Here is a 24172-nt window from a genome sequence, read left to right on the forward strand (position 1 = left end):
GGCATATCGGTGAATTTTCACAAGTGTCAGTTACTTCCAACATAACTGATAGAGTTTATAGGATACCACCTCATCTTCCAAAACACAATTTCTTCTGTACATCAAACAGCCCTACAGGTGTTACATCATCCCCACCCTCCGGCACGCTTGATACTATGACTGCTAGGTCTCATGGCTTCTTCCATTTTAATCGCTCCCATGGCTTGTTACCACATGCAAATTCTCCAGTGGATACATGCTGTTCACTGATCTCAGCAGATTCAACCTTTTGCATGCCAGATTTCATCCTACAAGAATGTGCAGACATCACATTTCATGGTGGGTTTCATCACCTTCAATAAATCAAGGGCAGCCCTTTCATTCTATAAACAACAACAGCAGTACTGACCATGGATGCCTCCCTTCTGGTGAGGAGGGGGCATTTCAAATGAAAAATGGCCCAAGGTATGTGGTCAGACTTACAGACCAGTCTTCACATCACTGTCTTGTAGATGAGAGTAGCCTTCCTCATCTTGCAGGCTTTCCAGGATACCCTCCCCAAAGGTGGGATCTCCATACAATCAGACAATATGGTTGTAGTATGGTACATCAACAAACAAGGAGCAACCTGTTCTAATCCCCTGTGTCAACAGGCTATGAGTGTTTGGCAATAGGTGATGTCTCCACACCATTTTCTGATAGCAATGCACATTCCGGGGCATTTCAAAGTTCTAGTGGACAAGTTAAGCAGATGTATTCTGACTATTCACGAGTGAACCCTCAACCCATCATTGGCAAAGCTAATTTTCAGCCTGTGAGGCCAACCTTGCTGCAGTCTATTTGCCTCTCACCTGAACAATAAGTGTAGCAGTTACTTTGCCCTGATCCCTCCATAGGGTCAATCACCAAGGGATGCTGTAGTCCACATTTGGCCCCTGGGCTCCTGTATGCCTCTCCCCCATTAACCGTCATAAACAGATTAATTCATAAAGCTAGACACTGCAAGGCCAGACTAATCCTCATTGCCCCCTTTTGGCCCTGACAAACATAGTTCCCCTTTCTGTGGCCTCTACTAGTATATCCATCATGGATGTTGGATTAATATCTCATCTGTCCAGACTGCTTCCACTGGATCAGACTACCATGAAACTAACTGCTTGGTTCTCCCAACCTTGACAATAACCAGAGATGCCAGACTTCCCATTTCTATTGTTGATGTAATAACAACCTCCCAAAAATATACTATAAAGAAGGTCTCGAACTTAAATGGAAAATGTTCTCTTTTTGGGCTACAGCCAAGGGTTTAGACCCTTTCAATGCTCCCATTCTAGTAGTCTTCATATTTCTAGCTGAACTCTTTCAACAAGGATTTAGCTGTTCTACCATCAAAGTTCAGATGGCAGCAATTTCCAACTTTCATACTGGCCTAAATGATGCCTTTTTAGCTTCCTTAAACATTTCAAAAGCCTTTCTTAGACGAACCGCTGTGCTTCAGCCCCCCATTAGAGATCCAGCACCTCAATAGGATAGTACAATTATACTCCAGGCCCTAACTCAACCACCCTTTGAACCTGCTGCCACTGTAGATATCAGATTTTTGAGTTAGAAAACAATTTTCTTAATCACTACCACTTCCACAACACAAATTTCAGAATTCAAACCATCACCAAAAATCTACACCCAATTAAGTTCAAACAATTGCTTCATATCTACCTAGCCAGTCACTGACTCTGTTCCTGCCATACTCCTAGCTAACTCCACTCATCCTCTCCCACCACTTTCAGCTCTTCTGTAGTCTACATCTCTTTACCACCACCTCTCTTGGATTATTTTTTACTTTCTTTTGGTTCTCATAACACCCCCACTATAAAGGACATTGGCACCACTGCGGATACAGTTTTTTCCTGCTGACTTTACAATTTTCACGACTGTTCTACTTATATTTCTTATGTAACATTCTATTTGATTAATTTGTTATCTTGCCTCTGTACCACTATCTTTAGTGTTATGTTTTTAAGCTTGACATAGAGTTCTGCGTGTTTTTAAAATATTCCTATGTAAAATATTTCATATGCTAATATTGTAATGACTAGTACTGTATTTGTACTGTTTTTATCTGGAGCTTTTCTCTGCTAGCATCAGCTGAAAACAGGCTCCTGGCCCAGACAAACTTTTCCCAGTTAACAAATGTAATAAATTAATAAAATAAAATAAATTACAGGCACTCACATGTAAACTTCCACACTTGGTTTTCCATAAGGATCAGGCCTCACTCAGAACTAATCCATGCTTCATCCCAAAGGTCGCATCCACAACTAACTTAAATCAATCCACAAAGTTATCCATGTTTTTACCTAGGTTTTTCAACAAGGGGGAATACATACTACACATGCTAGATGTGCATCACCAACTTAAATTCTAGCTGCACTGGACTAAGAAAGTTAGAAATTCTGATCAACTTTTTATTACCTACCATAATGTTAGACTTGGAAAAGCTATTTCAAAAGTTACTCTGTTCAGATGGTTATCAAAATTGCATCTCATTTGTCTATGCCTCATTAGGTGCACGGTTACAATCGAAACCCAAGGCTCACTCAACTAGAGCAGTGACTGCATCAACAGCCTTTGCTAAGAGACTACCAACTGACGATATCTGTGCAGCAGTAACCTGGTCAAAGGTATATACTTTTGTATCTCATTATAAACTGGATGTACAATCCAGATCTCTTCCTTTGGCTCCACCATACTCAGGAATGTCCATCCTTGATACTACCCTGAAAGATAGCTTGGGAATCTGTCCCATATGTTGAAAATAGACAACACACTGGATACAGAATTGATGTACTTACCATAAAGATAGATCCATGTTGTCTAATTTTCATCAGGTTCATCCTCCCATCCCGCCATCCCCTTCCAAATTACTTGTGTGGATACCTTTGAGATGATTGGATGACCATCCCTGTATACCCTGTCTGTGACTGATGTTGTCTGTGACCATTACTATAACATTATGTTAATCATTTCACCTGGTCCATTTCCATTTTCTATTTTTAGAGACTACTTTTTTCCAATAGTAAGTATACACATTTTTTCTGTAAAGCATACTCAATCTGTGGTATTGTAGTACAGTACAGGAAATTATTGGCTGGGGAGAAGTCAGAGCCCTTTAACCGTGAAAGCTTTTAATTTCATGCCAAGGTCAGATCCACTCAGATCCGACATACCTTATGTTGAACAAGACAAAAATCAGACAACATGGATCTATCATTATGGTAAGTACATAACTTTCATTTATAGGCAAGTGCAGCTTACACAACTGTACTTATACAAACAAGCATATAGTAAAAATATAGCAATTATATGATTACAGGTGTTTGCTGGCAGTGGAGAAAGTCCCCATAATTTTTTTTCTGCTAAAGGCAGTTGTGTTTTTCTAGTCAGTTATATAAATGAGCCACTGGCTGATAGGTCTTTGTTACTTACTCACTCACTGTGTACTGAATTTTGAAACAGTAGGACATAACAGCTGACTGCTTTCCATATCAAATTTTAATTAATCGATATCCAATGTCTTCAATGCTGTGAAGAATGGGGATAAATAAACTAAAATTTACAAAGTTTTTTTTTTATATAATAAATCTAGAAAAAAGGTGTGGAAATAGCCATGGGGGGGGGGGGGTTAAAACTATGATGATACATTTCAGTTGCTTATAAAACTCCCTTTATATTGAGACATTGTTTGTTTTGAAATTAACAGAATTGTAATCACAAAATAGCAAAGTTATTCAGATGCAAACTGTGATCAAATGAAAGGACTAAAATGCTTTCTTGCAGAGAACCAAGCCCCCTGTACCCTTCAATGTGGGAATGTACCCACCTTATCCCCACAACACTAAGCTAAATTTCTAAAACTGGATAGTACAAAGAAGCAATCACCACTGTGAGTCTTGCAGCATCCCTATACTTAGAAGGAATAATGCATTTAGTTTTAAAAAACGTAAATATTTATTCTGTGATAGATGAGCATCCTTGTTTAAACAACCTAATCATCTTATATAGATTTCCTCTTGTTATAAGAGTTTTCCTGGGAGGGAGGAGTCAAAAAGGCAATGGGGGGATGTTTTGATGCCATTTCCATATTGGTGGTTTAAAATACTCCTCATTTGTATAGAAATGAGAGTGCACCAAAAGTTTGTGTCCTTTATGATCCTCACCTTCACAGATTATAGCAGATGCATTTGCGTTGTTGGCTTAAAGCTTAAGATTTTAAAATCAAAGATCAAACCTGGGATTATATTTTCATAATCATAGATCGACAGACTTTTGACATTATACACTTGATCAACGAAAGCCATCCCCTGGACTTCTAAGGTGGCTGCACACTGATGAACAGCTTAATTTCGGTTTTCTCTCAACATTAAAAAAGAAATTCAGAGATAGGGGCCAGTAACTCTGCAAAGTTTAGTAAATTCAGTTACTGGCTAGTAAATACACCACCTGGATCCCAGCAAAGAAGAAACTTAAAAAGCCTGAAAGAAATCAATTAGAAAAGGTGAAGAGAAAACATTGATTGGGAAGAATCCTGCAGCTGTTCAGCAAAAAAAAAAAAAAAAAAAACAGTTTAAGCTCCAGCTTTTGTGCAAGACATGGCTTCCAGTAATCTAGAAGAAAAAATAAATCAAATGTGCTCAGAGTTAATTAAAATAAGCAAAATATTGAATAGGTATATCAACTCAGATAACAAAATGCTAGAAAAAAAATTGTAAAAGCTTTAAACAGCTAATCAGATGAACTGATAACATTGCAAAAGTCAGGATGAAATGAAGAAAAGCATCAGTGAGTTAGGTATGAGGCTGTTCAGGAAGAGCTGTTTCAAAAAATGGTAGCCTTAGAGAACTGAGCATGCAGAGAAAACCGGAGATTTCCCACTGTACCAGAGAAATGAAGCTACAGACTGTATTATTTTTATGAAATAACAAATAAGAACTTGACTGGTAGTCCACAGCAGCATTAGTTAACTCAAAGGGCGCATCATGTGTATGCTCCAAACCTGGCCAAGAGAAAAAAGCCAAAACCTGTATTAGGAAAGAAGCAATCGTACCAACAGAAAGAGTTGATCCCAACAAAACTGTGGCAGAAGATTAAGTATTGAAAACTGGAGACAGTAGAGTGTTTGTGGAAAAATTATTTGCTGTACACCAGGCAGAAGAAAAGCAAATTTATCACAGCAATCATTGAATGTTGAAAGGCAGGTGTGAGATTCAAGCTGCTGTATCCAGCTATCTTCACAATATTTTTTCCTGGATTATCAAAGTCAGTTTTTGATGCAGAACTTGCTATGAAGGAAATGCAAAACTTTGTCCAACAAAAAGTGACAACAAACAAAAGGGGACTCTTCTTCTCATTCTTCTGATAATAAAGCTCATAGAGAGACTTTGCAGTGAAATCTTTTTCCAATGTTCCAAATGAAAATGCTTGAGAAGAACTGAGAGTTCCTTGGACTTGAAACAGAGTCTGGGATCAGGAGATGAGAAGGAAGAAGACCAGTAATACTGAGATTAGTGAATAAATATAAGGTTACCAAGCATTGATCACATTTGTAAAACATGGCTTTGCAAGATAAAGTGGAAAGACTAGACTTTTGCTGACTTTGTTAAACTTGCAGGGGGACTGAAAAGTGTATACCCCATTTCATGTCATTAATGTTTGGAAAGACATTGAAGGGAAGGGGAAAAAAGTACCTGTAAGTTAAACGTTTTTGTTCTAAGCAGTATTTGTATAAAGCATTTCATAATATAAATTGCATGTTTTATAGCAAAGCATTTTAGTTATTACGGTATGTGATAGAGAAAAAGTACGCAACTGCCTTTTTTCTTCTTTTTTAGTTTTATGAAATGAAGGGATTACAATGTAAAAAGAAGAAAGGCTGGAAAAAAGCCATGTTTAAATTACTGTGCTGTAATCTTGTATTGTTGATATGGGGGTGGGGTGTAAAAGTGCACAGATTATAATATACAGTGAATATAAAAAGTATACACACCCCTGTTAAAATGCCAGGTTTTTGCAATATAAAAAATGAGACGACAATAAATCATTTCAAAACTTTTCCCACCTTTAATGTTGCTTATAACCTGTAGAATTCAATTGAAAAACAAGCAAATCTGTTAGGGGGAAAAATATAAAAAATAAAAAAGTACAATGATTTATTATGGGTTCATTTTTATATCACAAAAAACCTGGCATTTTAACAGGGGTGTGTACACATTTTATTTCCACTGTATGTAGAGTTGATATGTTGTCTCAAATTTTGTGTAAGTGAATGTCTGAATTAGGACCCCTGGTTTAATCTAATAACTTTTTTGTGTGTAAGCAGGTAAACAAGTGAACACTGAGTATCATGAAAAGTTTTCCTTCAACAAATAAATGTTTAGTCTGAAGTCTGCAGCTAAGGACAGATGTACATTTTATGCTTAGGTTTCCATGGAGCCAAACTGCAGTAAAAGCCAGAGATTTTTTTGGCTAAAATTTTATGTTTTCTGAAAACATACAAGATGTTTTTCACATCTGGGAGGGGAATAAGTATAAGACAAGAATAAACATCAATTACTGTAAGTGGGAACACAGGCCGTAACATGCATCTTATCAATGATTTAAGGTTAGGTTATGCCAGTGTGTGTGTGTGTGTGTGTGTGTGTGTGTGTGTGTGTGTGTGTGTGTGTGTGTGTGTGTGTGTGTGTGTGTGTGTGTGCGCGTGTGTGCACACGCGTGTGTGCGTGTGTGTGTGTGTGTGTGTGTGTGTGTGTGTGTGTGTGCAGCTATTGATTTGGGACAATTCCTATGAAGAAAGTTAAACATCATTATTTGAATATGTGCATAGTTTTATGTATATGTTTTAAGTTGATAGGTTCTGGGTTGTTCTAGGGTTGTGTTTTGTTTTTTGAGGGTTTTCATTAAAACCAAAAGTCTTCTAAAATGTGAAATATGTTTAAATGGAAATGACAACAAGCAACTGTGTAAAAGACCAGCCTGCCAAACATTAATGGATGCATGTAAAGCAAAATCTGGAAATAGACATTTAAAAAAGTTGTCATATAAGTTGGGAATAATTACTTCTTATCATAATGACTACACTGTCTGTGTTAATTATGGAACATTGATAACCTGATAGGTATAGAGAAAAAGGCAAGAATATCGAATTATATATAGAAATATAGGTGCAAATAGCAATGCTACAAGAGACGCACTTGGAAATAAATGAGTATGTGAATTTGATAAAGAAAGGATTTTGGAAGGGATATTCAGCGGAGTGTCAGGGAGAAAGGGAAAAGTGAGTATTAATGTCTAGACTAGCTCCAATAATGATAGACAAGGAATAAAAGATAACCGTTGATTTGAGGTCGTAAGAGGCTACTGACAAGGGAGGATGATTAAGCTGGCATGCATTTATATTCCACCTAAAACTGCTATTATGGAGCTTAAAAAAATTTTGGGAGAAATAATCCAATTTCATCAGTGAATATTACTTATAGGTAGGGACTAGAATTTGATTTGTAACAGCAAGGATGTATCTGGGGACATAGAAAGGAAATATAACAAAAGAGGGTAGATTTCTGAAGACATTTATGAAAATATTTGGCATGGAAGATGTGAATTCAGTAGTAGGAGTTTGGAGAGAAAAATTCGGCTAGGCTAGACAGAAATTGTATTTCACAGGAACATACGCATTTAACTGAAAAATGTGAAACACATCCAATAACTATTTCAGATCATGCACAATAATAACTAATGTAAAAATGCAAGGTAATGAAATAAAAATGAGACAATGGCATTTCCCCACCTATCTGCTAAAAAGAGAGAAATATAAGGAATGGGTAGAAGTTATTTGGGAGTTATTAAATGAGATAGAAATTTCTTCTAAGAATATAGCTAGGGAGTGGGATAGAATTAAGGTGGAGTTTAAAAATAGGGTGCAAATGAAAAAAAGATATGCTTAAGAAGTAACATGAATTATTTAGAGGGACTGACAAAGATTAAAATATTGCAGAATAAGGGGAATCTCACAGAACAAGAAGAGGTACAATTGCAGAGTGCTAAAGAGGAAATAAGGGACTACCTGAATAACATAAGTTTAGAAAAGATTGCTGTTTTTTGATAACTCCAGAGCACAAAACTTTTAGCAAACAGCACAGGCAACAGAAAGTAGAAAAGGCTGTTGCCAAGCTTATGGAGCCTATAACAAGGAAAATTACCATAGATCTTGTAGAGGTATGAGAACTGTTTCAGAAATTTTATCAAAATCTGTAAAAATCAGAGAAATGTGAAAAATCAAGAAAAAATACAAATAGAAATGTTTATAGAAGAATTAAATATGCCAAGGGCAGAGGTAGATGAGGCTCAATTACTAACAGTTAGGATAGGAGGAAATAAGATAACGGTGGTGCTGTATAACCAGTCTACTAGAAGGTCCCCAGAAATAGATGATATTCCTGTGGAAGTTTGGATGCAAGGAGGAAAGAAAGTTATAAAGATCTGGAAAGTTTTGTTTAATAGTATTTTAAAGGAAGGAGAAGCACCAACATCTTGGGAGAAAGCAGAGGGGCTGTGATACCTAGAGATGGTAAAGACCCATCAGATACAGCTTTATATTGGCCTATTTCAATTCTAAACCATGACTATAAAGTGGTTATGCCTATAATGTCTAAAGGAATGGCAAAGGTAATGCCAAAATTGATATATATGGATCAATGTGGTTTTCTGGAATTGAGGCAAACATCCAGAGGGAAGTAGAATGTAAGAATATACCACTGTTGTTGATGGATCCTGATGCAGAGAAAGCATTTGAGAGAGTAAACTGGGATTTTATGAGTAGGGGAATGGAAGCATTTGCATTCCTGATAAAATTATATGTTGATTAGGAGGATATATGAGGAATCTGCGGCAAAAATTATAGTGGGGAAGTCCTCTCTGATAAGTTCTGCTTAAGCAGAGGAATCAGGCAGAGGTGTCTTCTTTTCCCTTTGCTATTTGCATTATATTTAGAACCACTGTGAAAGAAATAGGGGTCTTAGAAATTCAATGCTGTTATTGGTATGGTAGTCAAGAAAACTTGGTTGTATTTGCAGATGATATCATTTTATACCTGATAAAAACAGAAAAGAATATTTCAGTGTTGTGGAATATTCTGAAACAGTTTCAAGTCTTTTCAGGATACAAAATGAATGAAGATAACTCAAAGTAATAGCTGTAAACTATGTGCCCACGTACAGATTGGTTCAGCAATACCTATGTTTATGGTGACATGATGAAAAGAAGTGCTTAGGAGACTGCATTAAAAAGCATTCTGTTTTGGCAGCAAATGATATGTGGGAAGAGACTAAACCAAAGATAATACAAAAACTGAGAAATTGGAAGCTCTGCTTTATGGATATACATAGCAAGATACAAGCAGTGAAAATGTTTTTAGTCACTTTAGTTTTATACACAGGTCAGATATATTTTTATCAGCCAGAGGAGAAGTTGTGGATAGCAGTTAATAAAGAGCTGAATGATTTTATTGGGGAGGGGTAGAGGGCAAGAGTCAAGTGGGATAAGCTGATTCTTCCAGTATAACAAGGTGGATTGGGATTACTTGATTTGAAGGGGTTTTTCAGTGCTGCACACTTAAGGCTGATATACATAACACAAGCAGAAAGCTGTAATTCAAAGTGGAAAGGGAAGATGATGAAACGGGGGGGGGGGGGCTCAAGAAACAATGAGAAGCTGGGATTTTGGATGCAGATCCTTAAGGAGAAATACAATAACACACAGAATATTATATTTACAAAGTAGCAGAAAGTATTCTAAGCACTAAGCCAACATGAGGATGGAGAAAGATTTTGCCAATAGGGATGACTACAATTAGGGGTACAGAGAATACGCAAGAGGGGGCTGGAATGAAAAATGGCAAAGGAATCAAGGTATTGGGTGCAAATAATTAGAGAGGGAATGGTAACAGAATGGGAAGAGGCGAAGAATTCATTGGGATTGCAGTCTAGAGATTGCCGTCATTATCAAAGATGGATTTCAGAGTATAGGCAAAGAGAAAAAAAAGGGGGATCCTAAATGAAAGACCAGTACTGGTAGAGTTTTTCGTAGAATTTAGAACAGAAGCTGATGGTAAAAAAGGGATAATTAGTAGGGCATATAAAATATTGCATGATAACTATAGAAATTAATCAGAGAAGGTTAGAAAACATTGGGAAAAGAGACTGGATAAACTGTTCACAAAGAAACAATGAGGGGGTTTATGTATGGCTCCAAAAGATGCAACAAAGTCTAGAAGATTTAGGATCTTTGCTTGGAATTATTTGCATAGGTATTTTTACACCCCCAAACCGACTCCAAATAAATTTTCCTCAGTTAGATTGCAAACATTGGAGGTGTAATGAGGATGAAACAGGCAACTGGAATATATTTTTGGGAATATAATAAGTTTGATGTGATGTTTGCTGTGAAAGTGTTGATGGAGAAATATAGAGAAGGTCAGAAGGAGTTGCATTGTGTCTTTGTGGACTTAGAGAGAGCATATGACGGGGTGCCTAGAGAGGAGTTGTGGTATTGTATGAGGAAGTTGAGAGTGGCAGAGAAGTATGTAAGAGTAGTACAGGATATGTACGAGGGTAGTTTGACAGTGGTGAGGTCTGTGGTGGGAGTGACAGATGCATTTAAGTTGGAGGTGGGATTACATCAAGGATCAGCTCTGAGCCCTTTCTTATTTGCAGTGGTGATGGACAGGTTGACAGAAGAGATCAGACAGGAGGCCCCGTGGACTATGATGTTTGCAGATGACATTGTGATCTGTAGTGAGAGTTGGGACCAGGTTGAGGTGACCCTGGAGAGGTGGAGATAGGCTCTAGGAGAGGAGAGGAATGAAGGTCAGCAGGACTAAGACAGAATATATTTGTGTGAATGTGAGGGAGGATAAAGGAATGGTGAGGATGCAGGGAGTAGAGTTGGCAAAGGTGGAACAGTTTAAGTACTTGGGATCAACAGTTCAGAGTAATGGTGAGTGTGGAAGAGAGGTGAAGAAGAGAGTACAGGCAGGGTGGAATGGGTGGAGAAGAGTGTCAAGAGTGATTTGGGACAGATGTGTGCCAGTAAGAGTCTACAAGAGGGTAGTGAGACCAGCTATGTTATATGGGTTGGAGATGGTGGCATTGACAAAAAGTCAAGAGTCAGAGCTAGATGTGGCAGAGTTAAAGATGTTAAGATTTGCACTGGGTGTGACAAGGATGGACAGGATTAGGAATCAGTATATTAGAGGGTCAGCTCAGGTTGGATGGTTTGGAGACAAAGCCAGAGAGGTGAGATTGTGTTGGTTTGGACATGTGCAAAGGAGGGATGCTGGGTATATTGGGAAAGGGGTGTCATAAGTGATAATTCACTAAAGATGTTTCTTGTTTTTTTTTTTTTTTTGATCAATGTTCTACCTTGGTAGATAAAATAAATTAATAACAAACAATAAAATACAGAAACTTCAACTAAAACATGATTGCTTCCTGCGAAGGCTGTGCCCTTCAAATCTTAATTTTCAAAGCAAACCCCTTTAAATATTTATTGCAGTTACAGTGAGTAAATTGCCTTAACTTTCTTGCACGGGGGGCCTATTCAGAATTCTGTACTGGGTTTATCAGACAGTTCCCTTAATTGACCTCCAAAACACTACTCCATGGAAGTATTAGCATGTAATGTGAGATACTGCTAACAGAACTGTCAAAAAAATAAAAACTTTACTAATGTCATTCCAAGTAAATGAAGACACTTCATTTACCTGAATTTTTAATTCATTTAGCTTGACACATGCAGGCAGGCTACAATTTGCAGTCTATACAGATGAGGATTTTAGACTGTGAGGCTTCAATTGTAGCATTTCAGACATTAGTTATTAAAGTACAACTACCAGAAAGAAAGTTATTTGCCTGTATTCCTGTTAAAGCGCCTTTCTTATAAACACATTTTTATTGTTCAGAAAGAAAAAGCCTTGAGGGACAAGACTTGCATAAGAATACCTGTCTGAAGTATCAAGCCAATCTCATTGGTCTGCTTCATAAAAAAGTCAGTATCTGTATTTAAAAGTACCTTAAATCCCTTCAATGTTAAGTTGTCAATCTCGCCTTCATTCTTGCTTGATGGGTTCGGAGCCGATCCCTCGGCTCCGACTCATTTACTATTTTTCGAGAACTCCTTTTACCAGCTCGAGGCAGCCCCATATCCCATGATGCAAGGCAGGAAGTACCCAGATCTCGCTTGCCGCTTGGGAGGTCTTCTCTTTACCAGCTCCTGGTAAGTAATTCACATTTGTGACATTTAAGCCCCTTTTAGTTAAAAACTTTTTGTTTTGATAGTTTAACTTTAAATTTAACTTTTTCTGACAGAAATCCCTGTCTCTTTTAATTTTTTTAGTCAGTTAATTTCCCTGTCCCATCCCCCCCCCTGTTAGGGTGTGTGTGTTGGTATTTTTTACTAAATACCTTTTGGTATTAGTTTAATTTAATTGGACTGGTGTGTGTGTTTTGTTAGGCACCATGTCTAAAGAGAGGGTTTCAGGTTTTAAGAAGTGTGACTCGTGCTGTCAGAAGATGTCTCTGACACGGTCACACTTCTTGCCTGTACTGTTTAGGCCCTCTTCACCTGCAGGACTCCTGTGCTATTTGTCACTCCTTCAGCCAGAGAGTCCTGCAGGAGAAGAATAAGTTGATTCTCAGGGGTCTTCTAAGTCGGCCCCACAAAATCAACTAAATCTGCCAAGACCCAGGCTTCTGTTTCTAAGCCTGTGGCCTCGGCTCCGACCACGTATAGAGTCGATGAGGCGGCTGGAGCCGATTCTGATCCACTTGACCACTGTGGTGTCGGTTCCGACCCGGGCGACACCACCCGTGGAGGCATCGGTGTCGGCTCGATCGGCTCCGACACCCATGTGGCACAGGCATCGGTGTCGGCCCGATGGCTGGAGCCGATACATCGAGGCGTCCTGCGCCGCAGAAATCGGTGCCGACAGGATCAGTAATATCGGCTCCGATGACCCATTCCAGGAAGAGGTCGAGGTCTCCTTCCTTGGAGCCGATACTTTTCGCTCCGACTGCGCTCTTCTATCGGGAGCCATCGGAGCCGATCTTCAAGGTCATCCAGGTTGTCAGGCCATGACCTACAGGGAGTGGTCAGTAGATTGCTCAAGTCACAGGTACTGTCCCAAATGTTACACAGTCCGTCTCAGCAGGCGACTGTTGGTCCACACCCGTTACAGTTCCTCCTTCAACTCTACCCCAGAGCTTGGAGTTGGAGTCTTCGGGCATGGTTACTGCTACGGCTGGAGGACGGATACCCCTTCTGTTCCTTCAGCCCTACTCTTATCTCCTCTTCCTTAGAGGGATTCCATGGTCTCCTCCGAGGGGTGAGTGGCATCGGACCCTTGTCCGAGCCGCTCTTCCCCTTGGAGCCTCTGAGCTCGGCTCCGACATCTGCCTCGGAGACTTCCCTTCGGTGGCCCCTGGAGTTCCTAGCTCTTGAGGCCGGGCCTCTCGGACCTGCCTGGGGGAGCATTCGAGGTGATGAAGAGTGTACTGGCCACTGGTATCAGTCAGCAGTCTCTTCCCGTAGCTCCTCCCTCTATTGTACCTGTTGACATCTCTGCCACTTCTCTTGCTACAGGACCCAGAGATCCTCCGCCTCAGGTTTCCCCATTGGGAATTTCCCCTCGAGGATTCTCCTGATGTTTGGAGATCCTCCTAGGAAGAGGACTTGTAAGAGGAAGCATGTAGACTCCTGAGTCTGTCACTGATACTGACTTTGATGAGTCAGAGGGATCCCTAGATCCCCTCTGAGGATGTCTCCTTCTCAGACATCCTAGAACTTCTGAAACAGAGGGGAAACTGGCCCACCAACAATCCCTCTGAGGATGAGTCAGTATACCTAGAGGCGTTTGGATCTCGGCCCTCCACCTCCTGGGTGTCTCCCCTTATGCAGGTTATTGCTGGACAGCTCCTGACTCTGTAGAGCCAGTCCCTAGGAGGCCTTCTAAATTTATAACTGCCCCTAGTGACAAACAATTCCTTACCAAGGGTGTCGCTGATGCCATGGTGGTGGCTGCGGCCACCAAAAGGAACTTGCAGATCCTTCCGTGCCGTCCATCCTCCTAATAAGGACTCTAGGACCATGGATAGGTACGGCAAGCGGATGTTTTCCTCAGCGACCTTTGCTATCGTTCGCTGAATTATCTTTGTCACTTCACCAGACTCCAGAGAGATATCCTGAAGGAGCTGGGAGAAGTAGTTCAGGATCCTACAGCTGCAGGGGCCCAAGAAAGGATTGTTTCGCTGTTAGGAACCCTCAATTCCATTGCTAACTCCCCCATGCGGCTAATATCTTATGCTGCTGATGGGCACAGGTGTGGCTCTTAGACGCCAAGCCTGGATGCGGCTATGTGATTTTGGATCCCTTTAAGGCGTCCTTCACAAATTCTCCCTTTGATGGGTCAGCTTTGTTTGGCCCTCAGGTGAAGGAAACCTTGACCAGGTGTGAGCAGGACGGCAAGACTCTTTCTGCTGTTGGAGTCCGTTTTCCACCCTTCTAGGCCTTATCCCAAAGGACAGAAGGGTGGGAAGATGTGGTTCCGTAAATCCCAAGGAGTCACGCCGGATTCACGTGGTCAGTTTACCCCTAGAGGCAGAGGGGTAACAACAACAGACGCTCTAGAGGCAGAGGGGTCCAAGAATCAGGGCAACAGGGAGTCTCTTCCTGAGAAGCCCTTTCAGCATCCCTGAGGTGTTGCCCAGCTGTCCCTCCTTGGAGGCAGTCGGGAAGATTATCACTGTACCCAGAAGCCTGGCATTCCCTCACTCAAGACAGATGGGTACAGTCGATCATATCCAAGGGTTACATAATTCCTTTCGAGGAAAGTCCTTCCCCTCAAGTTCCCTTTCAGATGTACCACCGGTCTAAGGGACATTGCAGAGTTAGAGATCGCAAAACTACTGCAAAAAGAGCCATTCAGCCAGTCACAATAGACCATTCAGAGGAATCTACTCAAGGTTCTTTTTGGTCCCCAAAGACGGGAGACTGGAGACCAATATTGGATCTCAGCAGACTCAACAAGTCTGTCAGGAAGACAAGATTCCGAATGGTCACTCTTCAGTCAATTCTGCCCTTCTTACAGAAGGACAACTGGATGTGCTCAATAGATCTTCAGGATCGTGCCTATCACATCAAAATTCACAGACGCTCCAGGAGATTTCTCCGCGCTGGGGTCCAGTCATTTCCAGTTCAGAGCCCTGCCCTTTGGTCTCACTACAGCCCCCAGAGTGTTCACCAAATGCATGGCAGTGGTCACGGCTCACCTGAGACGTCAAGGATTCCAGGTGTTTCCGTATCTCGACGACTGGCTCCTGTCAGCCACCACCAGGCATCAGCTTATACAAGCCAGGGATTACACAATAGACCTTTGTTCTCATTTGGGCATCTCAGTCAACTACGAAAAGTCATCCTTATCGCCCTGCCAGTCTATTACCTTCATAGGCGCAAACTTAAACACTGTTCGGATGTCAGCTACCCTTACAGAACAAAGAGTTTCAGACATTCAGACTCATGTCAGGATCATTCTGGCCAGCAAGAAGGTACAGGCCAGAATGGTTCTAAAGGTATTAGGTCTTATGGCTGCGGCCATCACTCTTCTTCCCTGGCTCGATTCTACATGCGCCTCCTTCAGTGGATGCTGTTCACACAGTGGTCATACCAGCAACTCCCAATGCGTCACCAGATTCTGGTGACACAAACATGCAAAGAACATCTTGCTTGGTGGATCACATCGTCTCAGGTTCACCAAGGCAGGTGCTTTGTACCTCCGTCCCGATAGCCACTGTCACCACGGATGCCTCCCTGATCGGGTGGGGTCATTATCAGGGCAGGATGGTTCATGGGACGTGGCAACCCGTCAGTACCATCTGCACATAAATGTCCTGGAGATGAGAGCAGTGCTTTTAACGTTGCAAGCCCTCAACGACTTTCTTCCCGTAGGGACAATTGCAGTCCACACAGACAACATGTCTGTAGTTTGGTATATCAACAAACAGGGCGGAACCAAGTCCTACCCCTTGTGTCGAGAAGCTCAGACTATGGCAATGGGCGATCTCCTCTCATCGGTTTCTGGTAGCAACGCATATCCTGGGAAAACCAACATTATAGCGGACAGATTGAGCAGAGCTATTCTCATGCCTCACGAGTGGTCTCTCAAGCAATCCATAGCGGAAGAGATTTTTCTGGAATGGGGTCGTCCATGTTGCGATCTTTTGCTACTCCCCAAAACAGCAAATGTCCAGACTTCTTCAGCCTCTTCCTCTATCAGGCCATCCCCAGAGACGCTCTGACCCAGGATTGGCCCCAGGGACTTCTTTATACCTTCCACCATTTCCTCTGATCCCTCAGGTGATCCAGAAAGCTACCGTTTTGAGAGCCAAATTGATTCTCATTGCCCCTTACTGGCCTCGACAAGTTTGGTTCCCGTTCCTCCATCATCACCTTTTGGTGCAGCCGTGGCATTTGGACCCAGTGCCAGATCTACTGATTCACCAATCCGGTCAGCTGCACCGGTCAATCCCTTCTCTCAACCTCACAGCATGGTTGCTCCACTTCCTTCCTTAGCCAGGCTTCCTTTGATCTCTAACTCAGTTAGAGATATCATAGTAGCTTCACTAAAATCCTCTACCAGGAGGATTTACACAAGCAAATGGAACGTTGCTCTTATTGGGCTAAGGCCCAAAATATTGATCCTTTTACTGCCCCTGTTCAGGCAGTTCTGGACTTCTTAGCAGAGATTTTCCATGCAGGCTCCTCTTCTTCCACAGTCAGAGTTCAGTTGGCTGCTATTTCTAATTTTCATGTCGGGATAGCAGATCATAATATTATGTCCCATAGGCTCTGCAGGGCCTTTTGAAAGGAATTTTCCTACTAAAGCCTCCAATCAGGAATCCTCCTCCTCAGTGGGATTTAAATTTAGTGCTGACATCCTTGATTCTTCCCCTTCGAGCCAGCTGTTTCTTGTTCCCTGAAATATCTTTCTTGGAAAACTTTATTCCTAGTGGCTATTACATCTGCCAGGAGGGTGTCTGAACTTCATGCTCTTCGGTTCGACCCCCTATTTGATTTTTCACAAAGACAGAGTATCTTTGAGAACTAATCCATCCTTTTTACCTAAGGTCGCCGAAAAACAATCTGAAACAATCTATTGATCCCCCTGTGTTTTTTCCCAACTATTCAGATTGAGCTGAACAAAAGCTTCATTATCTTGACGTCCACCGTCAGCTTAGATATTATTTGGACAGAACAAAAATTTAGAAAATCTGATCAACTTTTTGTTTCCTATGCGGATAATAAAAAGGCCTTCCTGTTTCTAAAGTGACTTTGTCCAGATGGCTTTCTTCGGTCATCACTGAAATTTATACGATCAGGGGAAAACAGCTGTGCTCAAAACCTAAAGCACATTCAACTAGGAGTTTAGCTACTTCTACAGCTTTTCAAGCTAGACTGCCTTTAGACACTATTTGTGCAGCGGCCACTTGGGCCACTCCTCACACTTTTGTTTCCCATTACAAATTGGACTTGGCCTCCAGGGACAGAGCCAGTTTTGGCTCTACAGTCCTCAAGAGTTTGTTCCATTGAGCCACCCAGGATAGAGGTGCTAGGGACGGTCCCATCAAGCAAGAATGAAGGCGAGATTGACAACTTAACATTCCATGTTAGTTGTCTTCTCTCTTCTTTCTTGACCCTCCCTCCTTCCCCTGGCCTGGACAGACCTTGTATAAGAAACTATAATGCTAAAGACCATTCAGACCTGGTCCTTTTTCCATTTGTAAGTTTCTTCTTCCTTTGGGAAGTATTGTTTATGCTTGGTGTTATTGCCCTTTTGTCAACAAACGAGATCTGGGTACTTCCTGCCTTGCATCATGGGATATGGGGCTGCCTCGAGCTGGTAAAAGGAGTTCTCGAGCTAAAGCAAGTGCCGAGCCGAGGGATCGGCTCCGAACCCATCAAGCAAGAAAGAAGGCGAGAGAAGACAACTAACATGGAACGTTATGGTAGGTACATAACTTCTTATTTCTGATCATGTAAAGTGTGCCCTCCAAAACTTGGTTTGCAAAACAAAATCACTTAAAAGACATTTTGCAAAGTAGGATTGTAATGTGATACTCAACAGAATAAACTGGTCATAGCACACTGAAAAAAATGAATGAATTCAACGCTAGTGTAGTGCATAAATTGCTTTGATAAACAGAGGAGGCAAGAATATTTTCAGTTATATAGCATTTCTATAGTTGTCAAGAATTTGCAGTGCTGAGAACAGGCTCTTAAAATATTGGCAAAAAATGAATTTGTATTCAGAGAAGTCCTGCATAAGGCTGAATTTCATATCAGATATCATGTAATCTTGTTTGCAAACTCAATGATAACTTGAAGGTGCAGTGACTCTCAGATCAGTATTTGAGAAAACTGAATATTTCCAGCAAAAGCAGTGCTGAAACAGACAATTTGTTCTTAGGTAGAAGAGACTTTACTCATAATGATTACTGTCTTTAGTATGTACATAAATTAATATCTGACAGGTCAATCTCAACTCCAGCAACTGACCTGCATGGGTTTGTTTGTGTCTTTCGGCTTTTCCCGGTTAGGGGTCACCACAGCGGAACTCCGGTCCGCTAATGATTGACAGTAGAGTTTTACATGCTGGCTTGCTGGGCCTAACGCACAACCTTCAATGAAGGAATGCCCGTTCATGCATGTCGCCACACAGAAGACGCTCTAACTGAGAATCAAACGGGCAACGTCTAACTGTGAGGCGACAACGCAACCGCAGCACCACCACCGCAGCTGTAAAGCCTATTATTTTTTTGTGTGTGTTAGTTAAACTGTGTGATACATATTACTGTGAAAGATGTTGGGAGAAGGGAGTGGCATGTGGTCCAAAGATTAAAGGTTAGTAATAAGAATATAAGGTAAAAGAGACAAGAACCATCCCTTATGCAAACACATGTGAGAACTCAGTAGCTTGTATTCAGATGCAGGTGTGAGAACCCATAAACCTGTTATGCATTTGTCATTAGTTCCACTGTTCGACCTAGCATTCTTACAGCCACAGCCTGTTTTGACCCCTAACCTCCCTACCTTGCATGGGATGGAGTGCCACATGATATGCTATCTATCTTTAGGTTTATTATGAGTTCATCACACTCATTTCTCTACTGTTTAGTAATTAGTACCATCATGGGCTTTAAATTACCAAAATATGTTAAGCGACAGAAAATGACATAGTTGGAAATGAAAAGGAAAAAATACCAGGAGCAACATCTGTGTAAGTGGGCATCTCAGATGGAACAAAACAATTAAAAGGTACTCTTGATGAGGGTGCAAGTAACAGTACTGAATAGCTGTTGAGTATGAGGCTGAATTCATTTCTCTTCTACTATAGACTGGCCGACTGAAATCAGCTTAGGTACATCGCAAGTCATATTAGGCTAATCTAGTACAGTTTTAAGACTAGATGATGGCAGACTTAGTTATTTATCACTCTTGCCCTAGCAAAAGAAGTATAAGACTGTGCCACCTGAAAAGTGGAGCCTACCATTCAGCTAATCTGCATACATAGCAGCAGTAGCCTTCCAGTCGTTTCCCAAGTTTATCATTTTGCAAGTATATGTATCCATCACTCCTTGGCTGAATAACTTCCCCCTTACAGCACAAGGGCATATATGTGCACCTGTCATACACACACACACACACACACACATACACACACACACACACACACACATATACACACACATACACACACACACACACACACACACACACACACACACACACACACACACACACACACACACATGTACACACACACACACACACACACACACACACACACACACACACACACACACACACACACACACACACACACACACACAAAGACCTAACTAGGTTGGGGCGAAGGTGGCAACCTTCAGAGGAGTCTCATGTCCTGATTCCATAAACCTGAGACCTACCTGTCCTGCCTCCATTCTAAACCAACACTGATTTTTCCTCACAATACTTTCAACATTTTCAGTGAATTGGGTATTTATGTATTTATGCATACATACATGAAGTCTTGGTTTTACTAAAGAACACATTGTCACCATTTAAATCAAAGTGTTATACTCAAACAGGATTAACATGTTAAATGCACAACGCAGTTGCTATTTGCATACACTCACCTTTCACATTTGCACAGGAATCAGATTTTCTAACCATAAACAATGTAAACTTAAGCAACAAAATCTACATCTTATTATTAGACATATAAAGAGAGAAACCGTTTGCTGTGTTGTTATTAAACCAGGTTTCTTTTACACTGTGAATTATTTAGGAAAACCATGTCCAAGACAAGTTTGTCAGCTATGGCACAATGTTTTTTTTTCTGAAAAATCAAGGGACTTTGCCCAGCTAACCCCACTCACCCAGTTTTCAAATGTTTATATGAAGCAGCTTAATTACTCTCCTCACCTAATTAACAGCAGATAACCTTTACTAACCCGTTAGTTGATCAGTTAGTAAATATTCTTCAAAAACATGACCAAATCATTTAAAAAAGTCAATGCTTTTTATGTTGACAGTGTTTGTTTTCAATATGACTCATATCCATGCCTGCTCCATGTATCTATGTGTGTGTGTGTGTGTGTGTGTGTGTGTGTGTGTGTGTGTGTGTGTGTGTGTGTGCAGGGGGGACTTGCTGCACATCCCCCCCCCTGTTGCACATTTGCCTTCTGGCTGATTTATACCTTGCTATTACTGACAAGGGTGCAGGAAGTAATGAGTAAAAGGAAGAAGAAACTTGCTGCTTCATATTAGCATAGTACTGAGATTTAATAGAAATGCCTTTTTGTACCTAACACACAGTATGTATAGAAGACCATCTCTAAGATTATTTCCTTTGTGTGTCTCTCATTCCTCACACTTTGATTATAACTGTTTAGATGTGTGGTGTAAATGGTGTAGACCTTGATGTCATTAACTGTAAAAAGGGAAGAAAAAATCCTCACCCTGTAGTACTCTTGACAGTTATCTTACATTTGTTTAGTAGAAGGTGACAAATAGTCTGTCTAGCCTGTCTATTAAGTCTTTTTAACATTCTGTCTCCTTAGCATTTCCTCCAGTATCCTTTCCCTATCCCCATCTTTCCCATCCTCTATTTTGATGCCTTTACTAATTCCCTCATCACCAACCATTCTAGTAGTGAATTTCATTCCATGGTTCTGCAGTCCTCTGTGTGAAAATGAAATTGTACAGATCCAAGGAAGTGGTTGCCTTTCTTCAGTAACTGCCTCAGCTCTTTTCCACCTCATTTCTGTTCAGAGTGACTTTTTAACATCTCTCCAGTATGATTTTGTGACTCATATCTCATCCCTTTTCTTTTCGGGCCTCTAGTATGAAGTACCCAAATCCCCTAATTTCTGATCTTGTGGTTTCCTGTCCTTCTCACCAGCTCCTTTTGATTTCATGTGGACTCCTAGCAAGTGGATATCCCTAATTGTCTGTGGCCACCAGAATTGCATACAGTTCTCGTAGAGTAACCTGGATAAAGGCCTAATAGAATAAAGTTATTACTTATTTGCTTCTGTAATCTATCCCTTTGTTTGCGCTTAACATGGGCCTGTCTCTTGACTCTTATTGGTCCTGTCTAGATGTAGTACACACCTCACTCTCTTTCTCTTATTCTCATTAATGTTATCCCCATTCAATACTTTATTCCAGAGTTTTTGTGCCAACTGCAGGACTTGCATTTGTCTGAACTGAATGTCAGATACCTCCTTTCTGCTATTTTTGGGTGGCTTTTCGAAATCCTTACACTGGAGCTGTAGTGCAGCAGGTAAAAAAAATGTGTGGTCAGTAAAATCAGCATGTATGAGACAAGCAGAAAACAACAGTAATCCTTCAGTTAATCCAACATGTTGTATTACACAAGTTTGTAGGTAATGGGCATTTTTATCACAGTACCTGGCTCTGCAGGGTATTAACTATGTTGCTTAGTATAAAGCTATGCACTGAATAGTATACTTTACATGGAAACTTTGTTGCTACTGTTAGAAGAGGACAGCAAATGTAGGGTGTGTACCTGAAGTTCATGAAATATAATAATAAGGATTTAATAGCAGAAACCCAGAAACCAAGAAATAATGTTTTTGTGTTCTTGATCTGTTGTACAGTAATTTTGCACTACTCAGGGCCAGGAGTGAGAAACCCTCTTTTACATATATTGATCCCAACTGCTGCATTTCACATATATGATAATGAAGCTTGAAAGAAAAAAATTGATCTGATGTTCTTTTCTGTCTGGATTCAAAAGTGGGTTATCAGATCCAACTCGGATATGAGACTGGCCATCTTCTAAGGACTTCAGCCCCTGAGCTGTGCCTCCTCTACCCATAATTCCTCACATAACTAGGACTACCTAATTGCAGCCTTCCTGGACAACAACTTGATCTTGAACTCCATGGGGTGTATCATTTTTGTGAGCAGTTGTAACTTGGTCTTGTTCCCTTTTCCTCTACCCTGGTATGTACTTTTACTAGTTAGTGTTTGGCGTTTTTTTTTTTTTTCTGGTAGTTAGGTAGTATAGGTAATTAACTTTTAATAGTGTATTTGTTCTTTTTCTCGTTAGCGGCTTTTCCCACCTGGTATGATTAGATTATTTTTGATAGAGTGTTATAACTTTTCTGCTTCTTAGTGTTGTTTTTCTTAGGTGTTAGGATTTTTAGTCTTTAGCAAGTATGGAGAAGGAGTTTAAGAAATGTATGGTGAGTGTCCATAAGCTCCCTTCTCAAGACTGTCATGATAGGATTGTGTATTGTCTTGGACCTGCTCACCTCAAGTCTGTGTGCTATCTGAAAGAGATTTGCCACTTGCACTGTAAATCAGAGAAGGAATACGTTGGTCCTAAAGGGTCTTTTGCCAGCCAGTGACTCTTCCCCTTCTACTGGCAAGGGTGATAAAGGTGATCAGAGTCATAAGGAGGGCTCTAAGGACCCCATACTCTGGTTTGCAGGTCTTTAGAGCCAGTTGCCTTTCCATCTGTAGGGTCAGATCTGATGGCTTGGTTGATCTCGGCTCCTACACTGGCCTTGATTTCCTTGACTCCTTCTGTTTCAGAGCTGAGTGAACCTCAGAGGTGACCTATAGAGATGGGGGTTTCTGGGTTGGGTTCAACATTCTAGTTTCAGGGTCATCCCTCCTACTTGGTGTCTCAGCTGTTGACAGCTTGGCTTCTATCTTGGCATTGGGTTGGGTTGTTAATGCCTATAGATGTACTATTCCCTACTAAGAACTATGGTTGACACTGTTAAAGTTGAAGTATGCAATGAATAGTGTCTTTGTTATAAACCCCTTTTGGGGATCGGCCCCGACAGTATGTGAGTTAAGATGTCTAACAACAATGGCAGTTTTAACAGAACTCTGATTTTGAAGTTTTCAGGTAAAGCAAGGGATTCCAAAAATATTGTAAGGATGAACTGTAGTGTATTCAGTACCAATTCAGAATTGTCTTCTATTGTGGGTGGTGAACCATAGGTGCATAGGTTCATAGGTAGGTACTAGGCTATCTGCCTGAGGGCATTTATAAGCCTAGCCAGAGTGTGTCGGCTTTTGTCACCCCATTGATTAATTAACTGATCCTCTGTCAAGCAGAGCCAATGAAGTGATCCCAGGGGTGTATTTTCTGTTACCCATCCACTCATCAAGGATTCTCTTGAAGAGTGTTAGTGAGGGGCTCTGCCTGATGTAATTTGGAATTTTGTTCCAAAGCATGGGGAGTCTCTGTGACAGGAATCCATCCCTCCAGCATGTTCTATTTATTGCTGTGGCGAGGTTTAGCTCACTAGAGTGCGTGGCTCGTAGTGACTTGGATTTCTTTAGGTGGAGCATGTCCATCAATTCTGAGTTGGACATGGCTTTGTAAATTAGGCAGAGATCACTTCTGAGTAAGCGATATGCCACTGAGTACAGCCGAAGTTTTTTCAGTCGTTCTGCATAGGACGTATGTTTGAGGCCAGTAATCCTCTTGGTGAGGTAGTTTTGTGGTCTTTCCAGCTGTTGGAAGTGTCTTGTGAGGTACATCCCAAATGGGGCATTGTACTCT

This window comes from Protopterus annectens, chromosome 5.part0 (assembly GCF_019279795.1).
Source record: "Protopterus annectens isolate FY-2018-M chromosome 5.part0, PAN1.0, whole genome shotgun sequence".
NCBI classification, from domain to species: domain Eukaryota; kingdom Metazoa; phylum Chordata; order Ceratodontiformes; family Protopteridae; genus Protopterus; species Protopterus annectens.